We start from the raw sequence: 13,516 nt of genomic DNA, 5'->3' as shown, positions 1-13,516 counted from the left end.
GCAGATGATGAACATAGAGTGTTTTATGATATTCCAAAAATATTTTATAAACGTCAATATGTTACTTATATATTAAAGTCAGCATGGGGAGTGATATTTTCTTCGTGAAATTCGAGACGGTACAATTTGATCATAATTTAACTTCCCTTGAAGCACTTTTATCATACAAAAGAAAACTGCTACAAGTTTGCATTTTCATAATATAATCATGAACATAATTGTCTTTAAAGTTTGCGTACGTATTTTTTCTACATACTGATCTGCATTTTGTATTAGTGTTATAATTATTTACATATTGTAAAAGCAAACAATGTATGGGACAGGAAGAACAGCACAAATAGCAAAAGAGATGAAGCAATACAACATTTGTTTCATAGGGCTGAGTGAGACGAAGTGGCTGCAGGTTAAGTAGGTTATAATGGGATAAAGCATCTTTCCTCACAAATGGATTCGCAAGGCTTAATGGAGATCCCCATACCACATCACAGAGAACCGTCACAGAACCGGACCTATCATATCTGCATCAACTAGAAATTCTGATGGCACCTGATCTCACCTCTGGTATATCCAGGGGCCCGTGTTTGTCCTGTTAAGTTTTCATTCTTTATAGGGTTTATGAGATTGGTCACTTTTCGTTATCTTTACTTGTTCATTACAGAAATCCTGAAGGAGAATTTCCCAATGAAATTTGGTATAAGATTTGGTAAGATTACTGCTGTTTAGTAATGAGACTCGGGAGCATTACGTACGTCATGGTGACGATACATCTTTGTTTCAATCACTTACAGCTAATTTGAAATTATTTTTCAACATATATACGGTGTAGCAATTTGTAGTTGAATTTTCGAACATGAAATACAATAAGTTTTCTTTTCTACAACTAATGATGGTACATGTACAAACCAGGGTGACGTATGGCGAGCGGAGTCCTTATCGTGATTTTCCAATTAATGTTGTAACAAAATTAGTTGTCAGATCTGAGATATTGAGTAGGTACGTTTCATCTAATCATTTTGTAGCAATACACTTCGTAATCTTACCATTGAAGTAATGTATGTAGTGGGTGTTTTATATGTATCATTGGAAAATCACAGTAACCATTACACATATGTCTTCAATGATACTCCTACGAAGTGTATTGATACACAATGAATAATACCTGGCAATGTTTGATTTACAATTTCAGAACGGATATAGATGAGAAGTACCTACTCAATGTATCAATCTTGTCAAGATCTGACTAATTTTGGTTTTCAGAAAAAGAAAACGACCAGTTTTGTTATGTTATTCAGACCTGTGCCATTGCATTGACCTAATTTAGTAAAGTTGGGGAAATAATTGTTCACTCGTAATTAGTTGCGAGAAGGGATATGTTGCAGTCTTTTAAATAAAGGTTCTTTTGCTTTAACATAATGATACTTTTATAATCACTTGACAATTGAAATCCTCAAATACTATTAGACCATATAAAGGTAATGGAGTATTGACTGAAGAAAGTAATTATCAAACGATTGAAAAAAAATAATTAAGAGAGAGAGAGAGAGAGAGAGGAGAGAGAGAGAGAGAGAGAGAGAGAGAGAGAGAGAGAGAGAGAGAGAGAGAAAAGCATGAATAAGAAGAACAATAAACACAATGAAAAAGTAGAAAGGTTCGTTTTACGGGGTATTTACATGGATCTTCGACCATCCAGAAATTGGTATTGATTTATGATTTCTATGTTGTCACTGCCTCGGTTGTTATAGCTCTTCTGTAACAAAAGTCCAAACACAGTGCAATTTGGAATCAAATCATCTAGAGTTGTAAAAAGTTTCTTGCTCTTTCACAAAATGCGTATCCTGCGAAAACCTTTCATCAATGAAGACACTATATTCTTATATATGTTGTACTAATATTGAATTGATCCGCTCCTCTTTTTAACAGACACACATCTGAGTTGTACTAATATTGAATTGATCCGCTCCTCTTTTTAACAGACACACATTTGAGTTGTACTAATCTTGATTTGATCCGCTCCTCTTTTTAACAGACACACATCTGAGTTGTACTAGTATTGAATTGATCCGCTCCTCTTTTTAACAGACACACATCTGAGTTGTACTAATATTGATTTGATCCGCTCCTCTTTTTAACAGACACACATCTGAGTTGTACTAATATTGATTTGATCCGCTCCTCTTTTTAACAGACACACATCTGAGTTGTACTAGTATTGAATTGATCCGCTCCTCTTTTTAACAGACACACATCTGAGTTGTACTAATATTGATTTGATCCGCTCCTCTTTTTAACAGACACACATCTGAGTTGTACTAATATTGATTTGATCCGCTCCTCTTTTTAACAGACACACATCTGAGTTGTACTAGTATTGAATTGATCCGCTCCTCTTTTTAACAGACACACATCCGAGTTGTACTAATATTGAATTGATCCGCTCCTCTTTTTAACAGACACACATCTGAGTTGTACTAATATTGAATTGATCCGCTCCTCTTTTTAACAGACACACATCCGAGTTGTACTAATATTGAAATGATCCGCTCCTCTTTTTAACAGACACACATCTGAGTTGTACTAATATTGAATTGATCCGCTCCTCTTTTTAACAGACACACATCTGAGTTGTACTAATATTGAAATGATCCGCTCCTCTTTTTAACAGACACACATCTGAGTTGTACTAATATTGAATTGATCCGCTCCTCTTTTTAACAGACACACATCTGAGTTGTACTAATATTGAATTGATCCGCTCCTCTTTTTAACAGACACACATCTGAGTTGTACTAATATTGAATTGATCCGCTCCTCTTTTTAACAGACACACATCTGAGTTGTACTAATATTGAATTGATCCGCTCCTCTTTTTAACAGACACACATCTGAGTTGGGTAGAAGTGTATCTAACGTATCTAACAACGACTTCATGATTCTGCGCAGTATATCATGATCGAGTCCTTTCGCGGGATCTGTATATGAATTGTAGCTGAAGCATCCAAACCGACTCCCTACTGGGATTCTTAATTCTACGGAGGCAGTGCTGTTGCTGAAAGCTACAAGATTAGATTGAAAATATGTCACTTGTCAGCTTTAATCGAGACCCCTAATAGGTATTAAAACAATATCTCACAACAAACCGTCGTTTTAAGAAGGCTGTTAATTCAGCTAAAGTAAGTTGCAATATGTATTTTAACATCACCATGACACACTGAACCCTGTTTTAAAATGAAGAACACAATTCTATAGAGATAAAATATTTTCTGGAAAATTGGGCTCTGTGAACAAGAACCACACCTTTACGGTCCATTTAAATTGTATTGAACTGACTATATCGTATTGAACCCTCTGACTATATCGCATTGAATCCTCTGACTATACCGTACTGAACCCTCTGACTATATCGTACTGAACCCTCTGACTATACCGTATAGAACCCTCTGACTATATCGCATTGAATCCTCTGACTATACCGTACTGAACCCTCTGACTATATCGTATTGAACCCTCTGACTATACCGTATTGAACCCTCTGACTATATCGTATTGGACCCTCTGACTATACCGTACTGAACCCTCTGACTATACCGTATTGAACCCTCTGACTATATCGTATTGGACCCTCTGACTATACCGTACTGAACCCTATGACTATACCGTATTGAACCCTCTGACTATATCGTATTGAACCCTCTGACTATATCGTACTGAACCCTCTGACTATATCGTATTGAAATGACTATACCGTATTGAACCCTCTGACTATATCGTATTGAACTGACTATATCGTATTGAACTGACTATACCGTACTGAACCCTCTGACTATATCGTATTGAACTGACTATATCGCATTGAACCCTCTGACTATATCGCATTGAACCCTCTGACTATACCGTACTGAACCCTCTGATTATATCGTACTGAACCCTCTGATTATATCGTAATGAACCCTCTGACTATATCGCAATGAACTCTCTGACTATATCGTATTGAACCCTCTGACTATATCGTATTGAACCCTCTGACTATACCGTATTGAACCCTATGACTATATCGTATTGAACCCTCTGACTATATCGTAATGAACCCTCTGATTATATCGTAATGAACCCTCTGACTATATCGTATTGAACCCTCTGACTATATCATATTGAACCCTCTGATATCACGGGAGGAGATTTAGTGCGATTTGTGAATATAAAACGTTTTTATCCTCTGATATCCCGGGAAGTGATTAAGTGTGATTGATGAATATAAAACGTCTATATCGCATTGAACCCTCTGACTATATCGTATTGAACCCTCCGATATCCCGGGAGGTGATTAGCGATTGATGAATATAAAATACAATGTACTCCCTTTCTATCGCATCCCAGGAAAGAAGTTCAGATGGTTAATTGATGGACTTGTGTAATGAATTCCTGTGGTTTGTAGTTAAATCGCGCTAGATTCCAGAATTACAGCGACATTGGACTGTTGGATGAAACTACACATGTAGTTCTTTATACATGTAGATATTAACAAATTATCAAAGTATTCAACTGTTCAATTGTAGAGACAACTCTTACGCAGTTTGCTCACGATGATAAATGCACCAACTCTTCATAGCGCATGGTAGTGATTTTAACTATGCCAATTAATAGTTTATAAATGCTCACATTTTTACTAACTAGGGGATATTAACATTGGTACGAGGTCTTTAGCTCATCATTTATTTTTTATCTAGGTTTCGGGAACAGGACGCACTTGTACACTCTGTACAGAAATTGTGAAGAGGAAGTAATCAGTTCAGGAACTAGGTATGACGAATTTCGTTTCATTCATAGCAGAGCATCAAGTTCAGAGTGACTTGATTTTGGTGAGTAAATCCAACTGACGTTCCGACATTACACATCTCTCATCAAATCTACTCCCGGATCAATGGTTAATTCGCCCAAATATACCACAAGATGTAAATTCCAATGCATGAAAATGCATCATTTCTCGAGTAAAATATCTTAATAATTAGCTAGAATCTTTCTATGTGGGTTAAGATTTATGATTACAAAGGTGTTCCGGGTTCATAAACCTAACGATACAGATTTGAACTTTCTATGATTTAATTGTAAATTGATTTTGGGATCCTTATTTCATAATCCATTTTCCCGGACAAACCCGAAATCCATTTTGGGATGAAAGTGCTTGTATATACATTAATTTGTCTTTTCAAAACATTTTCTTTGTTTTTGAACCTTCTATTAAAAAGTCTTGTCTATTTGAATGAAATATAATATTACACGTTTGAACCACTATTGCTATTTTCTTCCATGTACTGATTTGTCTGACACACCGTAATGATACACACGTAGTAATGCGTGGTATCTATATATCAATGAGCTGCTAAGATATCTATAAGGTCTGGGCTTCCAAAGTCCGGCGGTATAAAACACACGTCAGCTTTGGGGGAAGGCAAAACAGCAACGGAACTGGTATCACACCGGTAATTATTTTCACTATATGTTCCTATGAAGGAAATTTTTTTTATTAAAAATCAGTTTATCAGATTCGTGTCCAATAATTCAGCAAGGATTGTTATATGTTACCTGTCACATCTGCCGACACCAGAAAAATGATACCCTACGCGGCATTTTCTCAATTTTTTTCTCCGCAAACACGACCACCCCCAAATCCACGTGTTTTCCATGTGCTTGTAAACAACCTGTGTGCGCCCCAGGAAGTCGTCTTATCAACTCACAGCAAATAGTTCCCTTGTAAACAAGTGATTATTTCTACAAATTAGATAAAATTTCCTAATCAGGGGTAAAAAATTTAAGAAAAACAAATAAGGGGAAATGAAAAAAATCGCGTACGGAAAAAAATATGTCTTTTAAATGTATGGAACTTGGTCAATTACCGGTGTGATACCAACTGTCCAAACCCGATCTAAAATAGTATTCATGTTCACTGCACATGTGGTATTGAAATTTTTAACAAAATATGATTCGTAATGCTTGATGAGCCTGTTTGACACAATATTTAAGGGTATGAGCATGTTATTCGCTCCGCGGAGAGAATTAGTTTGACATGTTTGGTTTATACGTGTTAACTATTGACTTTTTATAATCATGTTATTTATTCCGTTTATAAAAAGCAAAAAGCATTCATTCACTTTACGGAATAAATGCTATATTTAAGTACGTAGAATACATGCTGATTCGCTCCGCAGAGCGAATAACATGATGATGCCGATTTAAGTTGACGTGGATGAACGAGTTAACTTAATGATCACACTCAATGAAAAAGTGAAGATAACGAGTAGTGATTTAATCCACTTCCGTTCAGACTGCACTCGTACCATGTTACTACTCCGAGTTACATTTCACACCTGTTACCTTAACCACCATGTAAGTGAGTTACATTTCACACCTGTTAACCACCATGGAAGTGAGTTACATTTCACACCTGTTACCTTCACCATGGAAGTGAGTTACATTTCACACCTGTTACCTTCACCATGTAAGTGAGTTACATTTCACACCTGTTAACCACCATGTAAGTGCGTTACATTTCACACCTGTTAACCACCATGTAAGTGAGTTAAATTTCACACCTGTTAACCACCATGGAAGTGAGTTACATTTCACACCTGTTACCTTCACCATGTAAGTGAGTTACATTTCACACCTGTTAACCGCCATGTAAGTGAGTTACATTTCACACCTGTTAACCACCATGTAAGTGAGTTACATTTCACACCTGTTACCTTAACCGCCATGTAAGTGACTTACATTTCACACCTGTTGACCACCATGGAAGTGAGTTACATTTCACACATGTTAACCACCATGGAAGTGAGTTACATTTCACACCTGTTAACCACCATGTAAGTGAGTTGAATTAAACCAATTTTTCCTGAATTAATCCGGATCAACTTTATGATATGAACTAGTCCAGGGTACATGTATAAAATTGATGACAAACGAATTAAATCACTTTTGATTGAATGTCATCAATACTATACATAAGTGCATATAATTTAAGACTAACGCTGTTTTAGATACCATGCCTAGACTGCTCTTTAATAATCTGATACATGTTTTGTAATAAACAAAAAGAGTTTGTTCGATTAAAATGTCGTCTAGGTTCTAAATCGAATCTGAAGGCTGGATGGGATACAGGATATTTTGTTTTAATGGGAATTCTGTTTCCTTGAGAATCTTTCATACATTTTAGGTGAAGTGCAGTACTAATGGTACACTTAATGACATAGGAATACTTTTCAATTCGTAACCAAAACTAAGTCATAATATACAAGCTTCTTTTTATGTTGCAGTCATTCTAAATGTGGTTATTTCATAGGTTGAAGGGGCCACGATAAAGTTCAAAGTGTTATATAACAATGCATGTTTTAAAAATTCCCTTAAGAAGTATAGAGGGAAGCAAATACCTATACATTAAATTTTATGCAGTGAATAGTCATGAAACTTTAACAAAAAATCATGAAGGATGTAGTTTTTCTAGAAAAGATAGAGCTGATATATTAGAAATTTGCAGGGAATATTACTAGACACTGTAAACCATATCTGTAGAGCAACATTAAAACACCCTTCACCCCCTTTTTTATGGCTAAGCTCCATTAAAAACTCCAAGGAGATTCAATGTTTTAAACGCTTGTTCTTCCATTTGAAGGTCATTCAATTTTTCAGTCTAATCTAAAACGTCCATCTAAGATGAACTTTAAATACAAGGAGAGACATGAATTTCAAATATCCTTATAGTGGAGCTTGTTCACAAAGATTAAAAAGGTCAATGTTTAATAGATTGCACCGCGTGGTGGATATGACTGCCCATTCGTTCCGTGCTAGTGATATGCTGAGTATATCAGATATATAATGAATCATTGGTGTAATTTAGCAAGTTTTATACACAATGATGAAAGGTGAAGATAACGAACAGTGATCAATCTCATAATTCCTATAAGCAATATAGAATGGAGAGTTGGGCAAACATGGACCCCCGGATAAACCTTATATACCAGAGGTGGGATCAGGTATTAAGGAGGAATAAGCATCCCCTGTCGACCGGTCAAACCCGCCGTGCCCATATCTTGATCAGGTAAACAGAGTTATCCGTAGTCAAAATCAGTGTGCCAAGAACAGCCTAACAATTGGTATGAAACACGTAAGACAGCATTTGACCCAATGATATAATTTTCTTTTTCTGACATTAAACATCAGCAAATAGAGATATGGTGGTCGTCGAAACAGGATTATATATACAAGTAAGCTGTTTCTTGACGGAAAATTATCGCGCCTGGTTCTTTCCAGTCGCGGTAGTCTAGCGATGGGGGCGCTCCATTCACCGCTGGGAGGTTTAGGGTTTGATTTTCAATCCCCGCGCTGCGTCAAACGCAAGATATTTTAAAAACATAGATAGTGATTGTTACTTGCAAAGCGTCTGAAATAAAGGGGTTTTCGGATATGACATAAAAACGGAGGTCCCGTGTCGCAGTATAGGCTATTAATAGAATCCTTCATTAGTACGAGTGTGGGATAGGGAAATTCCACAGAGGGGACAATTCGCTGTCTAGAACGAGGCTTTCCACACCAGTAAATAACGAAGGATTATTTTTTTCACGTTTTATCTACAGTTTAGTGCATAAATTTAGGAGCTTTGAGAAAATTCTAAACTATCAAAATCCTCATTTGAACTTCGACGCAAAAACCAATTAGATAGGCAGAAAGAGCATACCCGAAAATGGTTTACACTCTTAGTGTAAACTAAAGAAAATCCAAGGTTGTCCACCAGTAAGCTATACTACATTAAAATCTAAAGAAAACAATGCAATATATTTTTACTTCACCGTGTAACGTAAATCTTCACCGTGTAATGTAAATCATAGAAAATGTATGACGTCACAATCAACTGACAGAGCAGCAGTGTGAGACAGAAAAATCTCCCATGGCTGTCTCACATGGGTAAAGTCGATCTCACACTGGTGATAATGTGAGAAAAAAAATCTCACATGGCTGTTTCACATGGGTAAAGTCGATCTCACACAAGTGATAATGTGAAAAAGAATTCTCACTGCTAAGGTAGAACACGCCAATGCATGGATAAAAATTTGTGACATTTCACGTTAAGCTGATGAAAAATCCTGGAATGGAATGTAAAACAGCAACAAAACAACTAAACATTTGTAATTCAAAACCCACAAGAAATATAGTCTCTCCGTCATTGGCGTCAAGGCTAGCCATTTCCTCTCATCATCTCTCTGTTATCATTTTCCATCCTTTTCCTCTCTCAGTCCCCCCGTTTCTCTACCCCATGGTCCGTCACTGCTGGTGCGATATGCCAAAAAAGTCCTATTTAATGCCAAAAGAATCGCATTCAAACGAAGTACAGTGTTTATTATAACGATACGCGTACGCTATACCTGTATATCACAGCAGTATACAGCTTGCAGGATTCTTACATGTAATTATTTCATTTCACCAACGTTTGGAAACTCGTACTCGATATTCAATTTTCTTATATTCTTTACAATTGATCAAGATCCACTAACTAGGCTTGTGCGAACTTCATAATAAGAATACGAAAATTCTCAATATAACTAGTAGATTGATATCTTTTGGTGTATGAAAGGTGAAGATAACGAACATTGATCAATCTCATAGCTCCTATAAACAATGCAAAATAGATAGTTGGGCAAACACGGACCTCTGGATATACCAGAGGTGGGACAAGGTGCCTAGGAGGAGTAAGCATCCCCTGTCAACCAGTCACACCCATCGTGAGCCATATATCTGATCAGGTCAACGGAGTTATCCGTAGCCAAAATCAATATGCCTAACAATTGGCATGAAACAAGTCGGACAGCATTCGACCGAATGATAACGATCTACGTTATAACGACCATATGATTTGCGAAATGCTGACTCTAAAAGAGACTGTTTAAACCACTATTGTATCTATTTTATGTACACCTCTTCAATCTATGATTATGATAAAGAAGTTGATTATTGTTCGTATGTTTTGTATACAGCTCCATTTTTCTACATTTCTACGAAGAGCGATTTAGTTTTCATATTAGTCTCATTTCCTGTATCATACAGTCACACAGATACCCGTTTTCCGTGTCTAATAATCGTACCCATGTCTTACACTTGACATTATACCTAATAATTTTATTTGACCTATTTTAGTGGACCAGATTTTATATATACTACTCAACATTTGATAAAGATCTCTAGGTTATATGTGTGTAATTTACCACTAACATAACGAAAGACATACATTTGACTCAGAAACGTGTTTACTGAGGTTATGAATGAAAATTCATGAACGGCATGAACTTTTATCAATACAGAATGCTTGAAATCTGATAACAACACCAAAAGGCATTTCATTACAAATAGTTAACAGCAAACCAGAGAAAGAATTACACAGTTTTTGGGGATAGTCCATATTTACGCTTAGTCGATGAAGTGTCAATACCGGGTATGGCCTCCCCTTGCATCAATGACGGCTTGACAACGTCGAACCATACTGTCAATTAGCACGGGATGTTTCCAATGGGAAGGTTGTTCCACTCTTCCACGACGGGGTTTCCGAGCTCTGCCAAAGTCGTGGGTTGTGCTCTACGGCGTGAATGGCCACCTGCAGCATGTTCCATACATGCTCAATCGGGTTCAAGTCCGGCGAGCGCGCTGGTCAGTCCATACGGACAATTGTCTCCTGCTGAAGGTACTGCTCCACCACCCTGGCGCGATGAGGACGGGCGTTATCATCCATCAGGATTAATTCAGGGCCAACAGCACCAGCGTAGGGTCTGACGTAAACATCGAGGATCTCGTCCCGGTACCGCACTCCCGTCATTGTTCCTCTCTCCAGGACATGAAAATCTGTTCTTCCATCCCTGCTGATTCCACCCCAGACCATGATGGAACCACCACCATAACGGTCATGTTCACTGATGTTGGCATCATGGAACCGTTCACGTTGTCGTCGCCACACTCGGTGCCTCCTGTCTGTAAAGTCCAAACAATACCTGGACTCATCGGTGAACGGAACTTGAACCCAATCGTTCTGTGTCCAAGTGACATGATCTTCAGCCCAGTCCAATCGCTCCCGCCGGTGTCGAACAGTCAAAGGGACTCGAACACATGCCCTTCTCGAGTTGAGACCTGCATTGTGAAACCGATTCCGTATCGTCTGAGTGGACACATTCACCCCCGAGGCGTTCAGGAGGTCGTTACGTAGGCTGGTTGCTGTCTAGAAGGGATGGCGTCGTGCCTGAAGAGCCACAAAATGGTCTTGGAGTTGGGTTGTCGACCTCTGACGACCACCCCATGTCGGTGTGCTGCTGTACCAAATGTTTGCTGTCGGTTCCAGGCCCTGTTTACAACGCTCTGGCTGACGTTTAGTGCATTTGCAACGTCACGTTGTGAGTAGCCAGCCTCAAGCATTCCAATACATCTGCCCAGTTTTTCTGTCGTCAGGCGACGCCTTACACGTTGAGGGGGCATTTTGTTGATAAACGTAGTGTAAACACTCAAGTGAGTTTGAAATCTTAGAAAGAATCAGACACCGATGCCTGAGTGAAAATCGTGCAATGGTAGCAAAAGCATAAACTGTGATGAGAAACGCATTTTCCATGGCATGAAATGCACGTGCAAGTTTGTTGAAGACGTTTTTGATTTCACTTGGACACAATATTGCCAGTTATGCAGTTATTAATTTTTTAAACAGAAAAATATCTATGATCCTTATCAAATTTTGAGTAGTATAATTACAAAGCAGAATTCATTCAAAAGCTTCTACATTAGAAGAAAATATCTCTTGCTGTGGCATTCAAACCGACATTTAGATATCTCGACGACGTTTTATCTATTAACGAGAATCATTTTCATTCAATCTATCTTAGTGGACTCGAAATAAAAAATCACATCACAAAGTCTTCCACATCTGCTTCATAGTAAGATATTTTATTGAACATAGATGTTAACGGCAAACTAGCAATTCAACTTTATGACAAGCGGGATGACTTCAGTTTCTCCATTGTCAACTTCCCATATCTATGTACCAATATTCCATTATCACCTGCATATGATGTTTTGGTTTCTCAACTGCTTCGATACACAAGGGCTTGTTCTGCATATGGTCAGTTTTTAAATCAAGGCAACCTACTGACAAATACGTTGATGTTACGAGTGTTTCCAGTCTTGTTTAAAGTCAGCATTTCCCAAATTTGATGGTTTATATAATGATCTAGTTTACTAACACAACCTGTCATTGGGGTAAATGCTGTCTGACATGTTTCATACCGATTGTTTGGCCGTTCTTGGCACACTGATTTTGATTGCGGGTAACGAACAGTGATCAATCGCATAACTCCCATACGCAATACAAAATACATGTATTTCTAATACATTTACTATTCAATGATCTACGCGTGTAGCATACATGTACCTAAAATGTAGGTCTAATACTTGTGCCTATGTCTAATTCTTGTACCTATGTTTGATACTTGTGTATTTAATGCTTTCACCTATGTTTAATACTTTAACCTATGTATAAACTCTCAGCTGTCTAATTATAAACTCTTAGCTATGAAATTGTCTGATTATATATAATACCTGTACCTATGTCTAATGCTTGTACCTACATGTATGTGGAATATATTTACCCATGTGGAATACATTTACCTATGTTTGATAGTCTTACCTAAATTCGGAACTGAAACAAGAGGAAGAAGTAGGTCAGGAATACTCCAGCGAGCTACAAAACGAAAATAGAATTGACGTAAAAAAAGTCAACCAAACTGACCAATTAGCTACAATTAAAATCGAATTAATGTGTACAGTAATGACATCAGGTAAAGATACGATAAGGATTATCGCTAAGAACGTCAATATTGCATTGAGAATTGTAACTACCAGAAAATACATTTTTTACGCATCACGAAAATCTATGCAGAGATAGTAAATGATAAATTAAGCTAGGGGTATAGCATTCATTAGCAGCTCCATCGTTAAAGTAACAATATAAATACGAACAGTTAAATCATAATGAAATCCCCTGTCTCTTGAGGTCATATAAACTCATCACCCATAAAGCGAAGTTTGTAATGATTATATTAACATTATTATTACTAAATGGATCGTTCTTTTGGATACGATCACCAAAACCGAGGCCCCATGTCACAGCAGGTGTGGCACGACAAAGACACCTGTCTGGTCTTGAAAAGACTGTAAACGCCAAGTATAGGCCTAAACTTTGCAGCCCCTCACCGGCAATGGTGACGTCGCCATGTGAGTGAAAAATTCTCGAGTGAGACGTTAAGCAATATACAACCAACCAACTATTATATAACGAACACAAATTATAATGCTCTAGGGATTTATTCAACACTTTAAGACTGAAACAATTTTCACTATCAACCCTACAGTACCGTCAAAATCATTTCCTTGGTGATGGTAGTGATACCCAACACGGAGAGTCCAATAGGCGGGCCGTGAACTTTAGCCACCAGCAGGT

The 13,516-nt window shown here is 37.5% G+C and overlaps 1 long non-coding RNA gene across 1 annotated transcript; it reads right to left on the bottom strand.

The window, feature by feature from the left end:
• Positions 1–9,265: 9,265 nt before the first annotated feature.
• On the bottom strand, positions 9,266–13,516 carry LOC130055206 (uncharacterized). The gene is made up of 3 exons (XR_008803493.1): positions 13,431–13,516; positions 12,704–12,757; positions 9,266–9,342 (listed from the first exon to the last, which is right to left on the bottom strand). It is a non-coding gene; the product is annotated as an uncharacterized LOC130055206 (long non-coding RNA).

Source organism: Ostrea edulis, chromosome 5 (assembly GCF_947568905.1).
Source record: "Ostrea edulis chromosome 5, xbOstEdul1.1, whole genome shotgun sequence".
NCBI classification, from domain to species: Eukaryota; Metazoa; Mollusca; class Bivalvia; order Ostreida; family Ostreidae; genus Ostrea; species Ostrea edulis.
Note: the sequence above shows the minus strand (reverse complement) of the source record. Positions and strands in the feature narration are given on the sequence as shown.